At 46.7% G+C, this 26,942-nt stretch overlaps 1 long non-coding RNA gene across 1 annotated transcript; it reads left to right on the top strand.

Moving 5' to 3' along the window:
- Positions 1–15,993: 15,993 nt before the first annotated feature.
- On the top strand, positions 15,994–16,723 carry LOC135427276 (uncharacterized). The gene is made up of 3 exons (XR_010436024.1): positions 15,994–16,287; positions 16,358–16,417; positions 16,491–16,723. It is a non-coding gene; the product is annotated as an uncharacterized LOC135427276 (long non-coding RNA).
- The last annotated feature ends 10,219 nt before the right edge of the window (positions 16,724–26,942 follow it).

The raw sequence follows: 26,942 nt of genomic DNA, 5'->3' as shown, positions 1-26,942 counted from the left end.
CTTTTGGATTCCGGCTCTCAGCTTCACCTTATAACGTCTCGCCTTGCTCAACAGCTTCAGTTTAAGAAGCAGAAGTCCTCAGCTTTTTTACACAGAAGGAAATACGGGCACTATAACGATACAGTCTCGAGTATCTGAGTACTCAACATGCCTCACAGCCCTGGTAGAACCTACCATAACTGATAGTCAACCGAATTTTACAATCAACACTACGAATTGGAACATTCCCGCTAACATAAAACTTGCAGATCCGTCTTTCTTCAAACCACTTCGCGTGGACTTGCTGCTTGGAGCTAGTTTGTTTTATGAGCTACTCAGCGTCGGCCAGATAAAGCTTCTCCCAGGGCTACCAAGTCTTCAGGAAACAAGGCTTGGTTGGGTAGTTTCTGGAGGCGGACCGCGTTTGGGTGGTTCTACATTGGTTGCGAAGCATACTACGGGCAAACTTGTGTCAAGTTCTGAAGAACGTGCTGATGAATTGGTGCGTCGATTTTGGGAGCCTGCTTGGAAATTACACCTACCACATCAAAGAAAGAAACTGATTGTGAAGTGCATTTCTTAAGGACACACCAGATTGCCTAGTGGCCAATATTCGGCTCATTTACCCTTCAAGTCGGTTCCTGACCCTGGAACGCAAACTACAAAATCGTCCAGACCTGAAAATGCAATATTGAAATTTTCTAAAGGAATACATGGATCTGGGTCATATTTCGCCTGTCGCTCCAGAGTCCGTAGGACTTTGTCAATATTTTCTTCCTCATCACTGTGTCTTTAAAGAAGACAGTTCAACGACAAAGTTGCGAGTCGTTTTCGACGGCTCCGCTGCTACCTCGTCAAGTTATTCAATAAATGAACTATTGATGGCTGGTCCTGTTATTCAAAGCTCGTTCAAATAATGATGCTGTTCTAGAAGGGATACCCGAAGAGGACAGAGAATCGTCTCTAAAGTTTGATGATGGGAGCGATATCACCAAAACTCTTGGACTCGCTTGGGACTCAGCGTCGGATCGGTTGCTGTTTTCGTTCTCGTCCATTCAGCAGAGATCCAAACCATCAAAAATATCGATTCTGTCGACTATAGCTCGCTTATATGACCCGCTTGGACTTATAGGGCCGGTAATCGCCAAGGCTAAAATCTTTTTGCAGCAGATCTGGAAGGAGAAGCTTGGAATGATCTTTGCTGCAGTTTTGAGAAAGCACAATTTCTTAAATTTCCTCGTTTCGTGTCAATACCTGCAGCAGAGTTAGAAGTTCACGGTTTCTGCCACGCCAGCATCGAAGCGTGTGGGGCCTGTGTCTACGTCATTTCTCGACGACCACAAGCCAGTTGTCAGCTGTTGTGTTCCAAATCGCGTGTAGCTCCTCTGAAAGCACAGTTCCAAAGGTAGAGCTCTGTGGCGCCGTCTTATTAGCTAATCTCATTTGTGAGATATCTTAAATGGCACTCTTTGATGGAAAATTCTACTGCTGGTCGGATTCTTCTGTCTGCCTTTCCTGGATAAAGACCGAGCCCTGCAAGCTCAATGTGTTTGTAGCTAATCGTGCTACAGCAGTTCAAGAGCTAACAAATGGCATGGAATGGCGGTACGTTCCTACTTCACTCAATCCGGCAGATATACTCTCGAGAGGATCTACACCCAGTAAATTAAATCAATTGTCACTGTGGTTCAACGGCCTAGAATTTCTATGTGGAAACAAATTGGACTGGCCTGCTTCTTGCTTGCCAGAAAAGCCAGAGCTCGAGCTAAGAAAAAAAGTCCTTGTTGCACCATCTCCCTTCGTTGATATATCTGCCACTTGTAAATACGCTAACTCATTTGATACGATGCAGCGTATATTCGCATATATCTATAAATTTATACACAGAAGCAGGCATCCTGGACTAACAGTGTGTGATATACAACATGGGACCCAACTCTTACTGCGGATCGTCCAGAGAGCACACCCGTGGAAAGAGATTAAATCACTGCGATCGAGAAGAGCTGTTAAGCCATCCAGTTGTATCGCATCACTTAACCCTTTTTTGGATGAGTTCGGCATTCTTAGAGTTGATGGGCGCCTGAAAAACTCTTCGCTGGATTTCGAAGCTCGCCATCCAATAATTCTTCCGCGGCACCATCCCATCACAGATTCACTCATTACAAGGTTTCACAATAAAGACTCACACGATGGTCCACGGGTACTTCTGGCTCATATTCGGTTGCAGTATTGGCCGATTGGTGAAAGGAAGACCATATCCAAGGTGGTTGGCAAATGTGTGAGATGCTTTCCTGCCAAGCCACGATTAGTAGAGCATATAATGGCTGATCTTCCCAAAGAACGTTTGACTGCTTGTCGAGCCTTTGAAGCCTCTGGTGTTGACTATTGTGGACCATTTTTCTATAAGCCAGACGTACGTAATAAAGCTCCAGTGAAATGCTACATGGCTGTCTTCGTCTGCTTTGCGACTAAAGCAGTTCACCTGGAGCTGGTCAAGGATCTGTCGACGGCTTCATTCTTGAATGCGCTCAAAAGGTTTATATCGACTCGAGGCAGGCCATTTTAGATATGGTCGGATAACGCTACCAACTTTGTCGGCGCCAAGAACGAGCTTCTGGAACTCAAGCGTCTTTTCATCAGTCGCAATCATATTGACTCAGTGCACAAGTTTGCATGGCTGACTCCATTGATTGGAAGTTTATTCCCCCTCGTTCGCCGCATTTTGGCGGCCTTTGGGAAGCAGCAGTGAAGACAGCAAAGCATCATTTTTATCGTGCTGTCGGCTCTTGCGTTCTTAACTTCGAAGAACTTCGCACCATAGTCTGCCACAAAGCATCGATAATTAACTCCAGGCCATTGTTTCCTCTTTCAGAAGATCCAGCAGACCTAGATGTGCTCACTGCAGCTCATTTCTTGATTGGTGGACCCAGCTCATCCTCCGTTGGCTGGCAACGCGTAACACACCTCCAACAACTGTTTTGGTCCCGCTGGCGTGAAGAATATTTAACGCTGCTTCAGCAGCGCTCCAACTGGCGTACTCCGAAACCAGGCCTATGTGTCAACAACTAGTCCTCGTAAAGGATGAAAATCTGCCGCCTCTAAGGTGGCCACTGGCGAGGATCACGGAGCTAATCGTGGGAAATGATGGAGTCGCTCGCGTAGCAATCTTGCGCACCGCATCAGGAGATATAAGGAGAGCTGCAAACAAGCTGTGCCTACTGCCCATCAAGGACTCAGTTGAAAGTCCATGCCTTTCAACGGGGGGAGAATGCCTGGCTACGCAGCCAAAAGAGCTGGAGCGACCTCGCCACTGATAAGAGCAGCATCGTCTTCTTATCTGGTAATACTTGCTCTGCGAAGCAACTGCTTAAGATTATTTACATTAAGCTGGCGCTCTTCGCTGTAACGATCATTTATTGCCCTCACATTACCTTTTGCGAAAGTTAGTTAAGTTCGTTCGCTTCGTGCATTTGGTACGCAACTGCCACTTGCATTATAAAAACATATTAATTTGTCCACATAATGAGCAAACTCTAATTCAAATATTTTTTAGTTAAGCACCGTTACAAAAAAATATTGCCACCATTCGGTTGAAAAATATTGAAATATTGCCACCATTTAAATGTATGAAAATGTTAAATAAAAACTGCCAGAGAAAAATATAAAAATTAGAATTTCTACGATTGTCAGGACGATTTTCTTGATTCCAAGAGCAAAATGATTGATAATTCGCGGTCTATATGATACGCTACGGTGAGCTACTCAGCGTCGGCCAGATAAAGCTTCTCCCAGGGCTACCAAGTCTTCAGGAAACAAGGCTTGGTTGGGTAGTTTCTGGAGGCGGACCGCGTTTGGGTGATTCTACATTGATTGCGAAGCATACTACGGGCAAACTTGTGTCAAGTTCTGAAGAACGTGCCGATGAATTGGTGCGTTGATTTTGGGAGCCTGCTTGGAAATTACACCTGCCACATCAAAGAAAGAAACTGATTGTGAAGAGCATTTCTTAAGGACACACCAGATTGCCTAGTGGCCAATATTCGGTTCATTTACCCTTCAAGTCGGTTCCTGACCCTGGAACGCAAACTACAAAATCGTCCAGACCTGAAAATGCAATATTGAAATTTTCTAAAGGAATACTTGGATCTGGGTCATATGTCGCCTGTCGCTCCAGAGTCCGTATGACTTTGTCAATATTTTCTTCCTCATCACTGTGTCTTTAAAGAAGACAGTTCAACGACAAAGTTGCGAGTCGTTTTCGACGGCTCCGCTGCTACCTCGTCAAGTTATTCAATAAATGAACTATTGATGGCTGGTCCTGTTATTCAAAGCTCGTTCAAATAATGATGCTGTTCTAGAAGGGATACCCGAAGAGGACAAAGAATCGTCTCTAAAGTTTGATGATGGGAGCGATATCACCAAAACTCTTGGACTCGCTTGAGACTCAGCGTCGGATCGGTTGCTGTTTTCGTTCTCGTCCATTCAGCAGAGATCCAAACCATCAAAAAGATCGATTCTGTCGACTATAGCTCGCTTATATGACCCGCTTGGACTTATAGGGCCGGTAATCGCCAAGGCTAAAAATCTTTTTGCAGCAGATCTGGAAGGAGAAGCTTGGAATGATCTTTGCTGCAGTTTTGAGAAAACACAATTTCTTAAATTTCCTCGTTTCGTGTCAATACCTGCAGCAGAGTTAGAAGTTCACGGTTTCTGCCACGCCAGCATCGAAGCGTGTGGGGCCTGTGTCTACGTCATTTCTCGACGACCACAAGCCAGTTGTCAGCTGTTGTGTTCCAAATCGCGTGTAGCTCCTCTGAAAGCACAGTTCCAAAGGTAGAGCTCTGTGGCGCCGTCTTATTAGCTAATCTCATTTGTGAGATATCTTAAATGGCACTCTTTGATGGAAAATTCTACTGCTGGTCGGATTCTTCTGTTTGCCTTTCCTGGATAAAGACCGAGCCCTGCAAGCTCAATGTGTTTGTAGCTAATCGTGCTACAGCAGTTCAAGAGCTAACAAATGGCATGGTACGTTCCTACTTCACTCAATCCGGCAGATATACTCTCGAGAGGATCTACACCCAGTAAATTAAATCAATTGTCACTGTGGTTCAACGGCCTAGAATTTCTATGTGGAAACAAATTGGACTGGCCTGCTTCTTGCTTGCCAGAAAAGCCAGAGCTCGAGCTAAGAAAAAAAGTCCTTGTTGCACCATCTCCCTTCGTTGATATATCTGCCACTTGTAAATACGCTAACTCATTTGATACGATGCAGCGTATATTCGCATATATCTATAAATTTATACACAGAAGCAGGCATCCTGGACTAACAGTGTGTGATATACAACATGGGACCCAACTCTTACTGCGGATCGTCCAGAGAGCACACCCGTGGAAAGAGATTAAATCACTGCGATCGAGAAGAGCTGTTAAGCCATCCAGTTGTATCGCATCACTTAACCCTTTTTTGGATGAGTTCGGCATTCTTAGAGTTGATGGGCGCCTGAAAAACTCTTCGCTGGATTTCGAAGCTCGCCATCCAATAATTCTTCCGCGGCACCATCCCATCACAGATTCACTCATTACAAGGTTTCACAATAAGGACTCACACGATGGTCCACGGGTACTTCTGGCTCATATTCGGTTGTAGTATTGGCCGATTGGTGAAAGGAAGACCATATCCAAGGTGGTTGGCAAATGTGTGAGATGCTTTCCTGCCAAGCCACGATTAGTAGAGCATATAATGGCTGATCTTCCCAAAGAACGTTTGACTGCTTGTCGAGCCTTTGAAGCCTCTGGTGTTGACTATTGTGGACCATTTTTCTATAAGCCAGACGTACGTAATAAAGCTCCAGTGAAATGCTACATGGCTGTCTTCGTCTGCTTTGCGACTAAAGCAGTTCACCTGGAGCTGGTCAAGGATCTGTCGACGGCTTCATTCTTGAATGCGCTCAAAAGGTTTATATCGACTCGAGGCAGGCCATTTTAGATATGGTCGGATAACGCTACCAACTTTGTCGGCGCCAAGAACGAGCTTCTGGAACTCAAGCGTCTTTTCATCAGTCGCAATCATATTGACTCAGTGCACAAGTTTGCATGGCTGACTCCATTGATTGGAAGTTTATTCCCCCTCGTTCGCCGCATTTTGGCGGCCTTTGGGAAGCAGCAGTGAAGACAGCAAAGCATCATTTTTATCGTGCTGTCGGCTCTTGCGTTCTTAACTTCGAAGAACTTCGCACCATAGTCTGCCACAAAGCATCGATAATTAACTCCAGGCCATTGTTTCCTCTTTCAGAAGATCCAGCAGACCTAGATGTGCTCACTGCAGCTCATTTCTTGATTGGTGGACCCAGCTCATCCTCCGTTGGCTGGCAACGCGTAACACACCTCCAACAACTGTTTTGGTCCCGCTGGCGTGAAGAATATTTAACGCTGCTTCAGCAGCGCTCCAACTGGCGTACTCCGAAACCAGGCCTATGTGTCAACAACTAGTCCTCGTAAAGGATGAAAATCTGCCGCCTCTAAGGTGGCCACTGGCGAGGATCACGGAGCTAATCGTGGGAAATGATGGAGTCGCTCGCGTAGCAATCTTGCGCACCGCATCAGGAGATATAAGGAGAGCTGCAAACAAGCTGTGCCTACTGCCCATCAAGGACTCAGTTGAAAGTCCATGCCTTTCAACGGGGGGAGAATGCCTGGCTACGCAGCCAAAAGAGCTGGAGCGACCTCGCCACTGATAAGAGCAGCATCGTCTTCTTATCTGGTAATACTTGCTCTGCGAAGCAACTGCTTAAGATTATTTACATTAAGCTGGCGCTCTTCGCTGTAACGATCATTTATTGCCCTCACATTACCTTTTGCGAAAGTTAGTTAAGTTCGTTCGCTTCGTGCATTTGGTACGCAACTGCCACTTGCATTATAAAAACATATTAATTTGTCCACATAATGAGCAAACTCTAATTCAAATATTTTTTAGTTAAGCACCGTTACAAAAAAATATTGCCACCATTCGGTTGAAAAATATTGAAATATTGCCACCATTTAAATGTATGAAAATGTTAAATAAAAACTGCCAGAGAAAAATAGAAAAATTAGAATTTCTACGATTGTCAGGACGATTTTCTTGATTCCAAGAGCAAAATGATTGATAATTCGCGGTCTATATGATACGCTACGGTGCATTATCGGAAAAATGAAAAAATATATGTTGAAATATGGCCACCATTTTAATGTATAAATTTGTTTAATAAATATGCCTGTGTTAGGCTTAGGCAGAAAAATGAACACCTGCAACATTTTTGCGACGAAAATGTGTGCAGATCTAGTGCGCAAAGCAAAGAGTCGAAATTATAACGGTCGGTCGTAAAAATACAGCGCGCGCGCGACAAACGGGCGACGCCGAGATCACGCTTGCATACGGGTGCACAAACGCGCGGGGCAGTCGACGTCGACGTCGAAGGGCCGTTAAGGCGTCGCGGCAGCGACTGTACAGTGGGAGGGCAGTTGTCGAGGGCAGTGAGGATGGTCGCATTTTAAGATTGAATGCGAACGATGTGAACAATAAGAACAAAACAAGCACCAAACGAATCAAATGAACGCGGGTTAAAGTGTAAAGAACGTCGAGAGAATTATTTTTTTTTTATTTTTGTGAAGTGGCCAAAGATAAATAAAAATAAGTGGATAAAAATAAAATTTTTATAAATAAAATTAATTAAACAAAAATAAATAAAAGAAATAAAACAAACAATTAAATACACAAGAATAAACCAAGGGACACAATAAAGACGAAGGCAGCGACCAAGTGAGGAACGGCCTAAAAGTGAAAAAGTGAAAAGGAAAATTTAAGTATATTTTGTTAAGATTTTTTTTAATAAACAAAAAAAAAAAAAAAAAAATTATATGTTTTGTTTGGTGGAAGATATAAAGGCAAAATAAAAAGAAAACTAAAAGGAACAAAAGTGGCTGAGTAAGATCGGCGAAAAAGTGACAAAGACACCAACTTATCAAAAAAAGGAGAGAAATAATAAAGGGACCGACGGAACCCCTAAAACGGGAAGGGAGGGAAACAGCAACGTCGGCTACCAAGAAGGTATATAAAAAAGGATGGAGGCAGGTGAGTGCCAAAACCCGGGGGTAGGCGTCCGTTGGATTCACCAGCGACGCAAAGAGGAGTTAGTGGCGATCGCCCAGGTCTTTGGGCTGGAAAAGGAGGGGCGGAGCAACTGCGGTCAACGCAGAGGTAGGGCGGTCCCCTGCCGAACCGGGTGGTGGTCCCTACCATCGGAGGCGAGGCCACTTCCCAATGTCCCGGAGCAAGTTCGGAAGTGGGGTATGAGGTATGATGGCCGCTCCGACCCCCTTGGGTTCTTAGAGGACCTCGAGGAGCGCGCCATCACCTATGGCATTGCCCTCGACCGAATGCCCAGGGCAATGAGCGAAGTGTTCTGCGATAGGGCTGCTCGTTGGTTTCTGAGCAGTGGGCTAAGGGATGCCGTGGGCCGTGTTTAGGAGGGGTTTCCTGGAGTTTTTCTTACCCCCTCGTTACTTCGAGAGGCTTGAGGACGAGATCCGGTCCCGGAGGCAGCGCGTAGGCGAAGAGTTTATGGAATATTTGATAGAGCTGAGGACGCCGCTCCGGAATACAGGCTTTATGTGCGACGGCAAGACTTCTCTACCCTATCCCAGCTAACTCAACTGGCTGTAGAATACGAGACCGTCGTGAGGAAGAGGGTGGAATACTCAGGAAGCCAACCCGTGAGCCCGGGTGTCTCTAGTTCGAATAGTGCAGAATGGGCGAGGACGGCACAGTCCCCGGGGGGACATCTCAACCCGTTCCGATCTGCTCCCAGCGGATCCGGAACGACCGTTGTGGACAACAGGGTCTCCGCCCCACCCGCTGCAACTCAGAGGTGGCCCATTGGATGATGAGCCAAGAAGCCGGGAACGGATATGATCCGCGATGAGCGTGTCGTAGGTGCGCACAGGAAGGGCACTTCGCCAGGAAATGTCCCAATGCCCCCGTGTTATTTTGTTGGGTATGTGGAAAACGGGGCAGAAGTAGCCAGGAGTGTTGCCGCCGCACGGAGGCGAGAAACGGGCAACGGCGTCACCCGGGCCAGGATCGGGTCGGCGCCGATACACACGGAACGCAGTAGTAGGACACCCACTGAAAGTGGACGGTGGCCGGATCGTCGCTACGGTAGAGATTGGCGGACGAACGATGCCTGCCACGATCGATACTGGAGCCACTCGTAGCTTCATGAGTGAAGACTGCGTACGCAAGTGGACGATTCGGGGAAGAGTGGAGGAAATACAGGCGCGCATCCGCCTAGCACATGGGTCCACCCTAGAGGTGGAGAAAGCCTTGAGAGTAGATGTCAGCTTAGGGGGAAAAACGATCAGCATGACGATGCTCATCATGCCCTCAATGTTGGACCACGTATTCTTGGGTATGGATTTCTTGGGTGCAATGGGCACTACATTACGCTGCGGCGAGGCGGAACTAGTAGCAGTGACGACACCAGGCATGGGGCCTGGAACGAGCGAGGAGCCGGAAGAAGGCCTCCCAGGTCATGAAAGGGGAGCACCTGCTCGGCTACAGAGAGAGTCGGAGGAAGGCGAAAGAGGGAACCGAAGGAAGGCCGCCCAGGTCATGGAAAGGGAGCACCTGCTCGGCACCCGATGGAAAAGGAAGTGAGGTCCGGTTCAGATCGAGAGCCTGCAAGGGCAGATCTACGCTGGTTACGGAAGCGGCACGGCGGAAATGTGCCAGGGAAAGGACAGAGTAGGAGCAATGGCCAGAATCCACACGGAAGCAGGGGGCCAGTAGCGACTGCCAGAGTCGAGCGATCGTGGAGCTCTATCTGGAGTCGAAGTGGTACCTGGAGGGGTCGAGAACGGCATCGAAGAGGCGGAGTGGCCAGCGGATCTGGATCCAGAACTGAGGGAGTTCCTAGAGTCAGAACTGGCTCTCTTCGAGGGGCTGCAGGGAGTCTCGCACATCGCGGAGCACAGAATCCGGCTGAAGGATGACAAGCCGTTGAAACAGAGATACTATTCCAAGAATCCGGCCATGCAGAGGGTGATTGACGAGCAAGTGGATGAGCTGATCCGGGCAAATGCCATCGAGCCGTCGCGTAGTCCGCACAGCGCCCCGATCGTCTTAGTCAAGAAGAAGACTGGCGAGTGGCGATTGTGCATCGACTACCGGCAACTCAACGCGCATTCCATCCCAGATGCTTATCCTGTTCCCAGTATTAATCAAATCCTTGATCGGTTGCGTCACGCCCGGTTCATCTCCACTCTGGATTTGAAGCACGGGTACTGGCAGATACCGATGGCAGCCGATAGTCGGGAGTGTACGGCGTTCACAGTCCCTGGAAGAGGTCTTTTCCAATGGCGGGTGATGCCATTTGGTCTACACTCGGCGTGTGCGACCTTTCAGCGAGCATTGGATACAGTAATAGGACCGGAAATGGAGCCTCATGCGTTCGCCTACCTAGACGACATCGTGGTAATAGGAGCAACGAAAGAACAGCATGAAGAGAATTTGAGGGAGGTATTCCGCCGGCTAAGGGCGGCCAATCTCAGGTTAAAAAGGAAAAAGTGCAGCTTCTTCCGGGAGAGGTTAGTCTACCTAGGACATGTAATCTGCGGCCAATCTCAGGTTAAAAAGGAAAAAGTGCAGCTTCTTCCGGGAGAGGTTAGTCTACCTAGGACATGTAATCTGCGGGGAAAGAATACGTACCGATCCAGAGAAAGTGGAGGCGATACGAAACCTGAGGGCCCCGACAAATTGCAAAGAACTGCGGCAGTGTCTCGGGATGGCGTCATGGTACAGTCGCTTCGTTCCCAACTTCGCGACTCAAGTACAGCCACTCACAGCGCTCTTAAGGAAGGGGCGGAAATGGGCATGGGAGCAAGAACAGGAGGAGGCATTGCGTCAATTGAAGGATAGCTTGACGACTGCCCCTGTGTTGGCTTGCCCCGACTTTTCCGCCAAGTTCGTCTTGCAGACTGACGCGAGTGAGTATGGCCTCAGCGCAGTGCTGACGCAGACGATTGATGGACAAGAGCGAGTGATAGCGTACGCGAGCCGGAAGTTGCTGAAGGCCGAGGTAAACTATTCCGTCACTGAGAAAGAGTGCCTGGCAATAGTGTGGTCGATCCGGAAGTTGCGCTGCTACTTAGAGGGGTACCGGTTCGACGTGATAACTGACCATCTGGCACTCAAGTGGCTCAACTCGATCGAGAGTCCGTCCGGAAGAATCGCGCGATGGGCGTTAAAACTGCAACAGTTCCAATTTGACGTCCATTATCGTCGAGGGAAGCTCAACGTCGTGGCCGATGCGCTATCGAGGCATCCTCTAGAGACCTGTCAGCAAGCAGCGGTGGCCGAGGCTCCCTGCAAATGGGTCGCGAGTATGCGTGCCAGAATCCCCGAAGAGCCAGCCAAGTTCCCGGATTACACCGAAGAAAACGGACAGTTATATAGGCATTTGGGCCATCGGACAGACGACGAGGACTATATCCCCTGGAAACTATGCGTAGGCAGTAGTCAACGCCAGAGGATACTGCGGGAATGTCATGATGCTCCCACAGCCGGACATCAAGTTGTTAGAAAAGCGGTGTCGACGTTAGCCCAGCGGTACTACTGGCCGGGTATGTTCCGCGATGCAGCAAAATACGTGAGATGTTGCGAAGACTGCCAAAAACTCAAGAGTGAGCAACTCAAACCGGCTGGTCGCATACTGACGAGACAGGTGGCAGAGCCGATGGCGGTACTTTGCGCGGATTTCGTCGGACCCCTTCCACGGTCGAGACATGGCAACACGATGCTACTGGTGTTCCATGACGCTTTCTCGAAGTGGGTGGAATTGGTCCCTCTCAGAAGAGCCACAGCGGCACACTTACAGACCGCGTTTCGAGAAAGGATTCTAAGTAGGTTCGGGGTACCTAGGAAGTTCGTGTGCGACAACGGAGTACAGTTTACGAGCCGGAGTTTCAAGTCATTTTTGGGGTCCCTGGGTGTAGAGATCCAGTATACCGCCCCGTACTGTCCGCAAGAGAATCCCACCGAGAGGACCAACCGGACTATAAAGACCATGATAGCGCAATTTATCGAGGGCCATCAGAGTTCATGGGACGAGCTTTTGCCCGAGATATCGCTAGCGGTCAACACCAGCGTGGCGGACTCAACGGGATTTAGTCCTGCTTTCCTGATGCAGGGCAGGGAACCTCGGTTACCCGCAGCTCTGTACGATCAGGTAACTCCGGGGTCCGCAACAAGTGCGCTCGACCCTAGGACTAAGGCGGATAGGTTAAAAGAAATCTTTTATATCGTCCACAGCAACCTCCAGCGAGCATCAAAGGACCAGAGCAGGCATTACAACTTGCGAAGACGAGAGTGGCGGACGTTGGACTCGATGGTCCTGTTCAGGCAGCACCAGTTGTCCAACGCTGCCGAAGGTTTCGCCGCAAAGTTGGCACCCCATGTCCCCCAATATTGTACGGCTGGTGAAATCAGGCGAGCATAAGAAGAGCATAACGAATAAGTTAACAAATAAGCTGAATTTACAGCTGGAACCCGAAATTATCAGCATCTCGTCAGACGAAGACGTCAGCAGCGGAGACACCGAGCCTTTCCCCGGGCCTAGAGCCGGAGGCCGCCCGCGTGACCCCCACCGGGGGCGCGAGTACTACCAAAGAGGGCGGCAAGAGGGGCCACCTCACCAGTTCCGCCATACCCTATACTCCCGGCGGACCAACGTCATGGAAAGGCTGGACGGGATGGTCATGCTAATGGCAGTCGAGGTCACGACAATGTTCGTGGAGGCGCCATTCGCGCGAAACTCGCCACCGTACGCGGAAGAGCCCCCATCTCCGCCTCTCGCATCCCACTCGGCACAGTCATCAGGGCCGGCAACCCCAACCACGACCGGCGAGATGGACGAGGAAGAGTCAATACCGCTCGAAACGGGGAAGCACACACCACCAGTGCAGGAGGTCGGGGCGGTAGAGGCGGCAGGAGAAGAAATCTCCCCGTCGGCCGGAGACACGGAGTCGCCAACGACGGAGGCGCCGAGCGGAGTCCGATCAGACAGCTGGGAAACAGACTACCGCCAAGCCGCGGTCCAGAACCCTTAGCGGGAAGGGACCCAACAAGAGGACGAGGAAGACGAACCGGCATTCCGTCGCCGCTTCGCCACCCACCGTCTGGAGGTAGATCCGGACAGCCAGTTTCCCTGGATACCGCTGCGCTACCTACCGAAAGTTCCCGTGGAAACCGACAAACCCCATCCTAACCTAACAATGCTCGAATGGGGGGGTACCGAGGAAGGCCCAAGCGGAAAGCGCCGACGCAGCCGCCATCGCCGACGGAGAACAACCCGGGGCAAGCGCCGCCGGAGTGGAAGCCAACGCCGACCAAGCCCCGAGGGAGTGTCGACGTCGGCCACAAAGAGGTTTCGTCCGGAAACCGCGAAGACAGGAGGATCGCAGCCGCGCGTGCCGCGTTCGCCCCGCGAGCGCCCGAAGGGTCCTTCCCCGTTCGGGAAGGATAACCGCAGCTGCAAGGCCGCTCCTCTAGTAGGACATCCCGAACCATGGCTGACGCCGATTACGGTCTGCCAGATGTTCGTGGAAGAACGCCGTTCCAACTACGAGGACGAGATGCCCGCGCTCGCGCCCACTACACGCGCTGAGACGCCCGATTCAACCTCTCGAGCGGGGTTTGAGAATGCGTGGTTCGACCACGAGGACGAGATGCCCGCGCTCCTATCCATTACACGCGCCGAGACGCCCGACACTACCTCTCGAAGGGAATTGGAGGAAGCATGGTTCGGCCAGGAAAGCAAGGCGCCGTCCCTAGAAGCTTACTTTGCAACTCGCCAGGAGGACAGGGGTGAAGTGTGATCAGAGGAAGAGAACTCGGTGGTAACGGCTTCGTCACCCAAGCCTTATAGTTCGACCGAGGACCCTTCGCTTACGCTTCGAAAGACTCCCACGGAGAGCGAATTGTGGGATGATATCGTGGACCTTTTCGACGGTATCGACGGGTGGGATACCAGTCTGGATTCGGTGCTGGAAGAGGAACCCGACACCAAGGTCGAGACGGTCGCCCGCAGTGCCGACGTTGAGGTCACGCCGGAGAGCCCCGCCAAGGAACCCGAGCCCGATTCCACCCCCTTGGGCTGGAAAGTGTTTCCTCGCGGAACACCGTTGTCGTCGGGCGTGGTGGAACTAAACGCAAGAGAGACGCGGTTCCGCCGGTTCCGATGCCGACGCACTCGTTTCCACGTATCCGACGGGGAGCGCGACTACAGCGTTACGTTGAACGCGAGAGGCGACGTTACCGTCACCTGCTCGAAGTGAGGGGGGTTGTGAGGCGGCTACTGAGGTCCGCCGCCCCACAGTTTTCACGGCGAGGAGCCATCGTTCCCATGGCCAAATCACGGCAAGGAGCCGCTGGCGGGACAACCCAATAATTTGTTTATAAGTCTTAATGGTACTAGCTATATAAGAGGCAAGAAGCTGCCGATGTTACAAGTAGTAGTTGTGTTAGTTATATAAGAGGCAAGGAGCCAACAATAGTACAAGTAGTTGTATTAGTTATATAAGAGGCAAGGAGCCAACAATATTATAAGTAGTTGTACTCGTTATATAAGAGGCAAGGAGCCGCCAATGTTATAAGCCTCAGTTGTATAAGTTATATTATAATCATCAATTGTATTAGTGAGTAAAGAGGCAAGGAGCCACGAATGTATTAAGAGCGAATTTGAATTTAACCGCCGGCCGCCGCTGCAACCGTGCATTGTCGATCGGCTGTTCAACACCGTCTTCGAGAGCGCATCTTCAATTCGGCGGCGAAGAGCAAAAGCTCCGAGGAGAAGTTATGAAAGCTCGCGGCGGAGTTGGGCGGCCGAGGCAAGCGCATGGCTTGCCGGCGAGCGCGCCGGCACTTTGGAACGAACGCTAAGGGTGAGTAGACGTGCATCGCGAGACGAGAAAGATCATAGAGTGTATAGCGGAGCGCTAGGGCTCCAAAAACAGTGCGGCAGGGTTTAGATCGTGAGTTACTATAAAGTAGTAATAAGCAAGAAGTGAATAAAGTGCATATGTTGTAATTATCGAGAGGAAACTGGCTAGTTCTTTGTTTTCTGGTAACCCGGCTTGCCTTAACATCGGAGTTAACCGATGTTCGACCTAACCTAGAGTAGAAGCATGTGGTACGGGATTGTGGCCCCGGGGTGGGCATTACTGGTTGGTGTTTGGATAGTGTAGTTGGTACGAGGCCACGGCCCGATAGAGTAGTGGTACGAGGCCACGGCCCGATAGTGTAGTTGGTGCGAGGCCACGGCCCGATAGAGTAGCGGTACGAGGCCACGGCCCGATAGTGTAGTTGGTGCGAGGCCACGGCCCGATAGAGTAGTGGTACGAGGCCCCGGCCCGATAGGGTAGTTGGTACGAGGCCACGACCCGACAGTGTAGTTGGTGCGAGGCCACGGCCCGATAGTGTAGTTGGTACGAGGCCACGGCCCGAAGGAGTAATTAGGGTGAGGCCACGGTCCGGTAGTATAGGTGTGCAGAAACCGAGTTAGGCATGGTTAGGTCAGGATACTCACCCCCCTTCCCCCTTAAGCCCTCTCTCCCAGCGAAATTATAAATATCTTGTAACTCGCTAGACCTGGTAAGACTGAGAGTTATACCCCGGCCAGTAGCTTCTTTACAAGACTTAAAAAAACTGGCTGGTCAATTTGCTTAAATTTGATGCGTAAGGTATTGAGGGCCATTATCTCTAAGAAAAAATAATAGGCTTCAAGTGCAAGGCTAATTTTTTACGGTCATTTTGTATGCTGCTGCACTGTTGTACAAATATCTTAGAAATGTGCTGATCGGTTTCTATAATTTTTTCAAGAATGGTTAGGTGCAACTATAGGCTTTAATAGTGTTTAAGAGGTATTCGGGGCCATTATCCCCGAATTAAAATATTTGTTACGAAACTGCTTGTTTCTCTTTGGGCCGCGCCGGCTGGCTCATCGCTTTTCTGGGTGTAGTCTCATTTCTGGCCCGCAGTTCGCACAATCGATATCAACAACTAGAACATCTGAAGCAAAACAGACCTACACTACACTATCCAAAACGAACTACATAACCGGTATCGGACCCAGCGTACCCGACCTTTCTGAGACGATCACCTGATCTCGTCTCCCTCATTTTGGCCACTAGATGGCCTTCATCTGCCCGTGTCGGCAGTAATGCCCCCTCTACCCATCAATGGATATTAAGCCGGACATCGTTTTCCTTCAGTATGTGCGTATGATTGGTTGCATTTCTTATAGTTATTAACGATCAATATCTCTTATCTCATTTATTATTACAGGATATCCTCACTCTGCTATTTATGATTCTGTGCAAGCTGACATTTCTCTCATTTCAACAGGTGCGTATAATTATTTGCATTATCTTATAATTATTGACAATTAATATTAATTTCTAAAATCTCATTTTTTTAGAACAACAACAAAGAAAGGGCTTCACTGAAAGCTTTTGCTAACCGCCGCTGGGAACCTCGTTGAAAGGAAAATTTATATATGTATCTTAATTTGTGCGATTGACTCTCAACATATTCATGTTCGTATATACTAGGGATGATTGGTACTGTTATTTCTGTGTCACAGTGACAACTGTGACAGTTACAAAAAAATACCAGTGACAAATAATAGCGACTGTTACTCGACTTGTGGGCGCGGCGTTTCTTATAAAAAAAATCTATATAAAAAAATAAACAAATAAAATTTAATAATGTTATGCTCTATAAAAAATTTTTTTTGTATACCCTGAACCCATTAAAAATGGGTAAAAAGGGTATAATGTATTTGTGCAAATGTATGTAACAGGCATCGCCGACCCCATAAAGTATATATATTCTTGATCAGCATCAACAGCCGAGTCGATCTAGCCATGTCCGTCTGTCTGTCTGCCCGTCCGTCCGTCCGTCTATCCGTCAGTCCGTCCGTCCGTATGTATGAACGCAAGGATCTTAAAACCCATAAGAGTTAGAGACTTGATAACTGTAGGTCCTCCGCAGATTGAGTTTGTTTCCGATATTCGCAGTTATGGTAAATAATAAGAGCTAGAGTCGGCAAACTTGACATGTAGCTTCTAGAATAGTATATATATAAAAGTATCTTTCATTTTATAGCTCATTTTTTCCTCATTAAGACTCAATAAGGTAGTGCAGACTGCTGCACACAAGCTCATAAATGCTTCTATTCATATACAAAATATGCAAGAATGCGTGAATAGCAAGTCCAAAAACTTTTAAATGCACACATGCCAACGCTTAGGTACCCTTTCGAACAAGAACGAGCTAAAATTAAAGAATTTCGCATTGACTTGGCAAACCCTTTCATTATTTCATATTACTCGTCCCGTCAAAAGGGAAGAAATGCCACCGACTTTTGAGAAAAATTGAATTTGTGGGCATTTTTGCTTGTGCGGACACATATACACACAAACATTTAAACGGTACCTAGACATAAAGAGAGCATTGACAGCACTGAGAGTAACTGCGAGCGAGAAAAAAATAAACAGCGATGCCGTTCTATCGCACAAATCATATGGAAGAGAGTAAGCCAAAGCAGTTTCCTGTAGTGTAAGCGATCAAAAGACATCATATGTATATCTTACTCGCTCGTTGGACCAGATGCACCGATATTTTTTGTGTCCACTTTGGTAACACGGCATGTCCCATCTATAGTGCCAGTACTCAGCTCTTCGAAGAGGCACAGTACTCAGCTATTTGAAGAGTACGAAATGAACAACCTGAGTACAGAACCTGTTATTAAGACTTCAAATATACAACAATAATACGCAAGCAGCAACAAGACAGCAACCCCAAAAATTAAAAAACTGCAAGTTTTTGAAATGTATAAAATATGCTGAAAAGTTAATCTTACATTATATTAATATATATATCTATAACATATCTATAACATTGTTCCAGTCATTTGACATATCGTCGTTACAATCTCTTAGTGAAATTTTTGGTGTCAATCTTTTCAGTAAACAACGACCAACAAGTAGACCCTTGCTTTACTATTCGTGAACGACATAGGATGATTTTTTATCGCTGTTACTTTTGAAAGGTGTAACAGCTGAAACTAGTTTCTTTTGAATACAAATGGTATGATGGAAATATTCTTACATATAAAAATTTATACGAATTAAATCACATAAATACACTTAGCCTACCTAAAGAGCTCTCTGGTGTGTTAAGGGCGATGTAAGTAAATGATTTTTTTTTATATATGTTGATACTAGCGGGTATAACCCGGCCTTGCCCGTGGCACGTATGTTATAAAATCAATGTTCTCAAACAAATTTGAAATGATTTTGAAACTGATCGGACGGTAAACAAATAACTTTCATACAAACGTTTTCCGCTAATTTACCACTGTTGCGAGTGGAATTTCCCAAATCGCTGAAATACGTATCTATTAAGTTCTTATGTAGAATTTTGAATATAAGTTCGAAGCACATCGGACACAACTTAAAGCTTCGCCCAAAAAATCTTTAAATCGCATTCCCCCCGAAGAAGTTTGAATTCTGCGAAAAGTGGGAAACACGTCTCAAGTGATTTTTCTTATAGATCTCTGGAAATGAATTTGAGCGCGAAATGTCACCCACCAAATCTTTGACCTCCATTTCCACCAAGGAGGAACGGATTTTTCGAAAAGTGTGAAACACCCCCAAAATGAATTTGAACAAAGATCTTTGAAAATAAGTTTGGGGCCGATCGGATGGTAAACAAAAAACTTTCATACAACCGTTTTCCGCCAATTTACCACTGTTGCGGGTAGAATTTCCCAAATCGCTGAAATACGTATCTATTAAGTTCTTATGTAGAGCTTTGAAAATAAGTTTGAAGCACATCGGACACAACTTAAAGCTTCGCCCAAAAAATCTTTAAATCGCATTCCCCCCGAAGAAGTTTGAATTCTGCGAAAAGTGTGAAACACGTATCAAATGATTTTTCTTATAGAACTCTGGAAATGAATTTGAGCGCGAAACGTCACCCACCAAATCTTTGACCTCCATTTCCACCAAGGAGGAAAAGATTTTCCTAAAAGTGTGAAACACCCCTCAAATGAATTTGAACAAAGATCTTTGAAAATAAGTTTGAGGCCGATCCGATGGTAAACAAAAAAGTTACATACAAACGTTTTTCGCGATTTTTCCACACTTGCGGGTGGAATTTCCCGAAACCCCGTCTTAACGTGCACCTACTTCACATAAGGTAGCTACAGTGAAAATTTCAGCTTCCTAGCTCTTACGGTTTGGGCTGTGCGTTGATCACCAATCAGTCAGTCAGTCAGTCAGTCAGTCAGTCAGTCAGTCAGGACAAACAGTTTTATATATAGTGATATGTATGGATGGTGTGGAATTCAAAACAACTTCCCCCACTTTTTTCTTTCTTTTTTTAGGTTTCCCTAGCATTGGCCTTAGCCTTTGGGTCCTCCGCTTCCTTGGCAAGCTGTTAAATATATGCATGCCCTTTTTTTCAAATAAAATATTAATGTATAGAGAAGGCAAAAACAAACTATTCTTAATCATACAACTATCTCTTGTTCTTATTTTAGCAACTCAAATGGGACCCAGAGTTGGACCGCCCTTCGGGCTGCCTGGTCCCTGCCTCTAGGATGGGGTGGTAAAACGCTCTTGGAACGGACTCACTCGATACAGTGGGCGTGGTCTCGCCGGTGGCCGCTTCTTTGCCTATCCTCCGCCTGGCTCCGGTGATAAGTGCGCCGTTGAGAAGTAACCTGGCCTAGGTGGTGACCTGCAGGATTCCCTGGTTCGAGAGCTGCTTAGACGGCCTGACGTCTTCCGTGGGGATACTTCGTTGCCGGAACCGTCTGTCGTTTTTCTTTTATTTGTCAGCTCAGCTTTTATTTATGTGTTTCGTATCGCATGTATGTATAAAGCTTACATTTCAATACCTCGGCACAACTAATTTTACACGGGCTATTTATTTTGTTATTGTAGTATCATTTTGAGGCTGGGCTGAGTACTAAATGTGCTAATACATTTTTTGTGCACGACACGTAGTTGTTCTTTTAATGTTCCACCACGAAATTATACACTCGTGTGTATTATATATAAACGATAAGGGACGTATTATTTTGCCAAACTTTTCCAGACGTTTTCTAGCAGGTCTCGCAAGATATAATATATATAGCCTTAATTTTCGTTTCGAGTGGCCGAAAATTATAAAACGGTGCGCTTGCGCACTACCCGACCGTGTTGTACCGCCTCTCAAAGTCGTCTCCCTCGGCTGTACATTTGGGCAGAAACATCATAGGTGCCGAAATTCGGCACACGCGTACATTTAACGGTAGTGACCATTGCTGCTCATACGCACAGCTGCAGTTTTGGGTCAACGGCCCAGATGAGGGCCAAGGGCATGCGATCCGCTCTCCTTCTACTCTCTTTAGGAGCGAATCGGGTGGGCAATCGCAATCGCCCTCTTTCGTTCCCCTTTCGGCGCAGTGGAACAGCAAGCCGGGCGTTGCCACTCTTCAATTGATTGGGCGCCACTATGTGCCGACTTCACCCCCGATACTCTGCCAATATGACAAAAAGATATCAGCGAGGCCGATAATACCGCAATCAAAACAAAATAGAATATCTCCGCTAATTATTTTGTCTACATCTCAAAAAATTTAACTAACCAATCTCATTGAACAGTTAGTTAAAAATACTATTAATCCGGTCATAGAGGAAGATGATGAGATGTAAAATAGATTTAAGCACAAATTTGTCCCTTTCCGAGAAGGTACCAGTCATTGCAAAATGTCTCAGGGAATTTCCAGGGAAAGCAAGTGAGTTTCACTTATGGAGAAAATCAGTAGACAGCATAAGCCAAATATATACACTAAAATACTTTGCCATTTTGCATACAATCAGACATAAGATTATCGGAGAAGTCGATACTGCACTAGAGTCGAATCGTACGCCTCTCAACTGTGCAAAAATCAGACATTGCCATATGCAACATTACGCAGACAAACGAGATATTGGTACTGTCTGGCTACGCAGCCAAAACAGCTTGAGCGACCTCGCCACTGATAAGTGCAGCATCGTCTTATTATCTTGTAATACTTGCTCTGCGAAGCAACTGCTTAAATTTCGCTCTTAAGATTATTTACATTAAGCTGGCGCTCTTCGCTGTAACGATCAATTATTGCCCTAACATTACCTTTTGCGAAAGCCTCGATGCTGTGCGTCGAGTTTTAGTTAAGTTCGTTCGCTTCGTGCATTTGGTACGCATCGGCCACTTGCATTATAAAAACATATTAATTTGTCGCAATTGTCGCATCGCTTAAATCGGCGGCACGTACCAATTCGGATTCGCTTGCCTACAAAACCTATTGTTTTTGAATAATAAACACAGACCAATCCGGGTCTGCCTGCTTATCGTAACTTATAATAAATTTACAAACAAATTTGAACACAAGAAACAAAATAAAGTTATTTATTTATATTTGTGAAAGTTATTGAAAAAGCTCAATAGCGCAACATTTTGGTGACCCCGACGTGATTTTTGTTGTTGTTACATTATTGCTTTACATTAAAGCAACAAACTTAAAAGATCAGCAACCTGACATTTCGTTTTGTGCGGCTTTTGTACATATAAGCAAACCGTCGCTTTGCTTACTCTCTCGGTCGCTCAAAGTTTTTTGTTCTTTCGTGCGTAACTTATGTACAAGCTATTGCCGTTGCTTCGTTACATAGCTTGACACTTGCGATCGCCGAAGTTCTTACAACTAATGTTTTTGAGCGGTTTACATGTACTAGCGATCACCGTTGTTAGGTACTCAGCTAGTTTCGCACACACTTTCTATCAACGCTTCTAATGGCAACAGAAAATAACGCCTCTAGTGCAGTGCCCTCTGCAAACAGGGTGAATTTTCTGAAGTGCAAAGTCATTCAATTTATGACAGTTTGCAAACACTTCAAAATGATCTAACTAATTCGACAATTTGTGCAATTGATGAGTGCGGTCTTAGTGTTAGGCTGAAGCAAATCGAGCGGCTTCAGGCCTCATTTGATATTACTCACACTAGCCTTGAAGAGCTAGACTTGGATGATATTGGTAGCCAATTGCCCTGCTCAACATTTCGCGACCAATCTGTGCTGCCCGCGCAGACAGTTGGAGCTAAGGCACCGCCGGCATTACCCTCATTAAAGTTGCCTACGTTCAGTGGTGGTTACACAGAATGGGCCGACTTTAATTCTATGTTCACAACCGTCATAGAAAATCATTCGGATTTAGCAGATATCGAAAAGCTGCAGCATCTTCGATCGTGCCTGAAGGATTCAGCGCTGGACGCAGTTTGATCATTGGAAATAACAATCGATAATTATGCCATAGCACTTAATTTATTGGAGAAAAGGTTTAATAAAAGACGTTTGGTTTTTCAGGCACACATACTTGAGATATTAGGGCTCAAGAGGGTGGCAGGTGGATCGGCCGTGGCGCTAAGGGATTTGTCCGACCAATTCAACGCACACATTCGCGCATTAAAGAGCATGGGCAACACCGAACAGATCGCTGGATGTATCATTGTGCAGATTATCCTACAAAAGCTGGACCCAACATCACAAGCCAAGTGGGAAGAAAGGCTAGAGGATTCGACGTTCGTCAACTTAATACCATCGTGGGAGCATATGTTTACGTTTCTGGAGCAAAGATGCCGAACAATTGAATCCGTAAATTTTGCTATGGCAAGCTATGCCCCTAGCCATCAGGTGGGAAAAACTAGAGGAATTAATACAAGTAGATCGTCATTTATCGCCACTACTTGGAAACTTGTCCCCTGCATTACGGCTTAGGGAAGCAAAACGACTTGCATTGTGCTTGAATTGCCTAAAGAAAGGCCATCAATTGCGATCATGCAGCTTTGGATGATGTCGGACCTGCGGGGCGAAGCATCATTCCCCGCTGCATTTAAATAGTTCTGGTTTTCCGTCTGGTCAGTTGACTGCGCCTGCTGATTCTTCGTCAATTGCCCACGCCTCTTTCGCTAAGTCGTCGCCATCTACCTCCACCTCTCTTGTTGCCCAGTGATAGTGATGTTGTCCTCTTGGCTACTGCTATGGTGTTCGTTAAAAATCGCTCCGGCACTTTGATACCTTGTCGTGCCCTTTTGGATTCCGGCTCTCAGCTTCACCTTATAACGCCTCGCCTTGCTCAACAGCTTCAGTTAAAGTAGCACGAGTCCCCAGCCATTGTCTCTGGTCTGCAGATCCGTCTTTCTTTAAACCACAACGCGTGGACTTGCTGCTTGGAGCTAGTTTGTTTTATGAGCTTCTCAGCGTCGGCCAGATAAAGCTTCTCCCAGGGCTACCATGTCTTCAGAAAACAAGGCTTGGTTGGGTAGTTTCTGAAGGCGGATCGCGTTTGGGTGGTTCTTCATTGATTGCGAAGCATACTGCGGGAAAACTTAAGTCAAGTTCCGAATTAAGGACTCATACCAGACTGTCTGGTGGCCAATATTCGGTTCATTTACCCTTCAAGCGAAGCTTGGAATGTCTTGGGACGTCATACCAACAAGCCTTTCGTCGGTTCCTGACCCTGGAACGCAAACTACAAAATCGTCCAGACCTGAAGATTCAATATTCAAATTTTCCGAAGGAATACTTGGATCTGGGTCATATGTCGCCTGTCGCTCCAGAGTCCGTAGGACTTTGTCAAAATTTTCTTCCTTATCACTGTGTCTTTAAAGAAGACAGTTCAACGACAAAGTTGCGAGTCGCTTTCGACAGCTCAGAATTTCTGTGGAACAAATTGTGGAAACAAATTGGACTCGCCAGCTTCTTGCTTGCCAGAAAGTCCAGAACTCGAGCTAAGAAAAAAGGTCCGTGTTACATCATCTCCCTTCGTTGATATATCTGTCACTTGTAAATACGCTAACTCATTTGATACAATGCAGCGTATATTCGCGTATATGGAAGGAAGACCGTATCCAAGGTAGTTGGCAAATGTATGGGATGCTTTCGTACCAAGCCACGATTAGTAGAGCATATAATGGCTGATCTTCCCAAAGAACGTTTGACTGCTTGTCGGGCCTTTGAAGTCTCTGGCGTTGACTATTGTGAAGCATTTTTCTATAAGCCAGACGTACGTAATAAAGCTCCAGTCAAATGCTACATGGCTGTCTTCGTCTGCTTCGCGACTAAAGCAGTTCACCTGGAGCTGGTCAAGGATCTGTCGACGGCTTCATTCTTGAATGCGCTCAAGAGGCTTATATCGACTCGAGACAGGCCATCTCATATATGGTCGGATAAAGCTACCAACTTTGTCGGGGCCAAGAACGAGCTTCTGGAACTCAAGCGTCTTTTCATCAGTCGCAATCATATTGACTCAGTGCACAAGTTTTGCATGGCTGACTCCATTGATTGGAAGTTTATTACCCCTCGTTCGCCGCATTTTGGTGGCCTTTGGGAAGCAGCAGTGAAGAAAGCGAAGCATCATTTTTATCGTGCTGTCGGCTCTTGCGTTCTTAACTTCGAAGAACTTCGCACCCTAGTCTGCCACATAGCATCGATAATTAACTGCAGGCCTCAGAAGATCCAGCAGACCTAGATGTACTCACTCCAGCTCATTTCTTGATTGGTGGACCCAGCTCATCGTTCGTTGAGCCTGATGTGATGCACTTTCAATTCAATCGTCTGGATGGCTGGCAACACGTAACACTTCCAAAAACTGTTTTGGTCCCGCTTGCGCTAAGAATATTCAACGCTGCTTCAGCAGCGCTCCAAATGGCGTACTCCGAAACCAGGCCTAAGTGTCAACGACCTAGTCCTCGTAAAGGATGCAAATCTGCCGCCTCTAAGGTGGCCACCAGCGAGGATCATGGAGCTAATCGTGGGAAATGATGGAGTCGCTCACGCTGCCATCTTGCGCACCGTATCAGGAGATATAAGGAGAGCTGCAAACAAGCTGTGCCTACTGCCCATCAAGGACTCAGTTGAGAGTCCATGCCTTTCAACGGGGGGAGAATGCCTGGCTACGCAGCCAAAAGAGCTGGAGCGACCTCGCCACTGATAAGAGCAGCATCGTCTTCTTATCTGGTAATACTTGCTCTGCGAAGCAACTGCTTAAGATTATTTACATTAAGCTGGCGCTCTTCGCTGTAACGATCATTTATTGCCCTCACATTACCTTTTGCGAAAGTTAGTTAAGTTCGTTCGCTTCGTGCATTTGGTACGCAACTGCCACTTGCACTATAAAAACATATTAATTTGTCCACATAATGAGCAAACTCTAATTCAAATATTTTTTAGTTAAGCACCGTTAAAAAAATATTGCCACCATTCGGTTGAAAAATATTGAAATATTGCCACCATTTAAATGTATGAAAATGTTAAATAAAAACTGCCAGTGAAAAATAGAAAAATTAGAATTTCTACGATTGTCAGGACGATTTTCTTGATTCCAAGAGCAAAATGATTGATAATTCGCGGTCTATATGATACGCTACGGTGCATTATCGGAAAAATGAAAAAATATATGTTGAAATATGGCCACCATTTTAATGTATAAATTTGTTTAATAAATATTGCAAGCTAGTTTTTTTTGCAACAACATTGGCTATAATGAAAAACATAGGAAAATGGTAATTTCTTTAAAACTGGCTGGACGATTTTCCTGATTAAAAAGCAAAATGATTGATGTTAAACTACCGATCATTTAGGGCCATTATCGAAGACAACCATTACTAGGATGAAAAATATGTTGAAATATTGCCATCTTTTTGTTGTTATACTGTGTATAAATACATAAATGCACTGTTGCCTTATTAGCAGCAGTCTTTTTTACCAACAATAATATTTTAATTTAAAGTGCCAATTATTTTAAAGACTGTGAGGCGGCTACTGAGGTCCGCCGCCCCACAGTTTTTACGGCGAGGAGCCATCGTTCCCAAGGCCAAATCACGGCAAGGAGCCGCTGGCGGGACAACCCAATAATTTGTTTATAAGTCTTAATGGTACTAGCTATATAAGAGGCAAGAAGCCGCCAATGTTACAAGTTGTAGTTATGTTAGTTATATAAGAGGCAAGGAGCCAACAATAGTACAAGTAGTTGTATTAGTTATATAAGAGGCAAGGAGCCAACAATATTATAAGTAGTTGTACTCGTTATATAAGAGGCAAGGAGCCGCCAATATTATAAGCCTCAGTTGTATTAGTTAAATTATAATCATCAAATGTATTAGTGAGTAAAGAGGCAAGGAGCCAAGAATGTTTTAAGAGCGAATTTGAATTTAACCGCCGGCCGCCGCTGCAACCGTGCATTGTCGATCGGCTGTTCAACACCGTCTTCGAGAGCGCAACTTCAATTCGGCGGCGAAGAGCGAAAGCTCCGAGGAGAAGTTACGAAAGCTCGCGGCGAAGTTGAGCGGCCGAGGCAAGCGCATGGCTCGCCGGCGAGCGCGCCGGCACTTTGGAACGAACGCTAAGGGTGAATAGACGTGCATCGCGAGACGAGAAATCTCATAGAGTGTATAGCGGAGCGCTAGGGCTCCAAAAACAGTGCGGCATGGTTTAGATCGTGAGTTACTATAAAGTAGTAATAAGCAAGAAGTGAATAAAGTGCATATGTTGTAATTATCGAGAGGAAACTGGCTAGTTCTTTGTTTTCTGGTAACCCGGCTTGCCTTAACATCGGAGTTAACCGATGTTCGACCTAACCTAGAGTAGGAGCATGTGGTACGGGATTGTGGCCCCGGGGTGGGCATTACTGGTTGGTGTTTGGATAGAGTAGTGGTACGAGGCCACGGCCCGATAATGTAGTTGGTGCGAGGCCACGGCCCGATAGAGTAGCGGTACGAGGCCACGGCCCGATAGTGTAGTTGGTGCGAGGCCACGGCCCGATAGAGTAGTGGTACGAGGCCCCG

This window comes from Drosophila montana, unplaced genomic scaffold (genome assembly GCF_035044405.1).
Source record: "Drosophila montana isolate Dmon_TW-CO22-7 unplaced genomic scaffold, ASM3504440v1 contig_1268_1, whole genome shotgun sequence".
NCBI classification, from domain to species: Eukaryota; Metazoa; Arthropoda; class Insecta; order Diptera; family Drosophilidae; genus Drosophila; species Drosophila montana.
The sequence above is the reverse complement of the archived record's forward strand: the minus strand, read 5'-3'. Positions and strand labels throughout refer to the sequence as shown.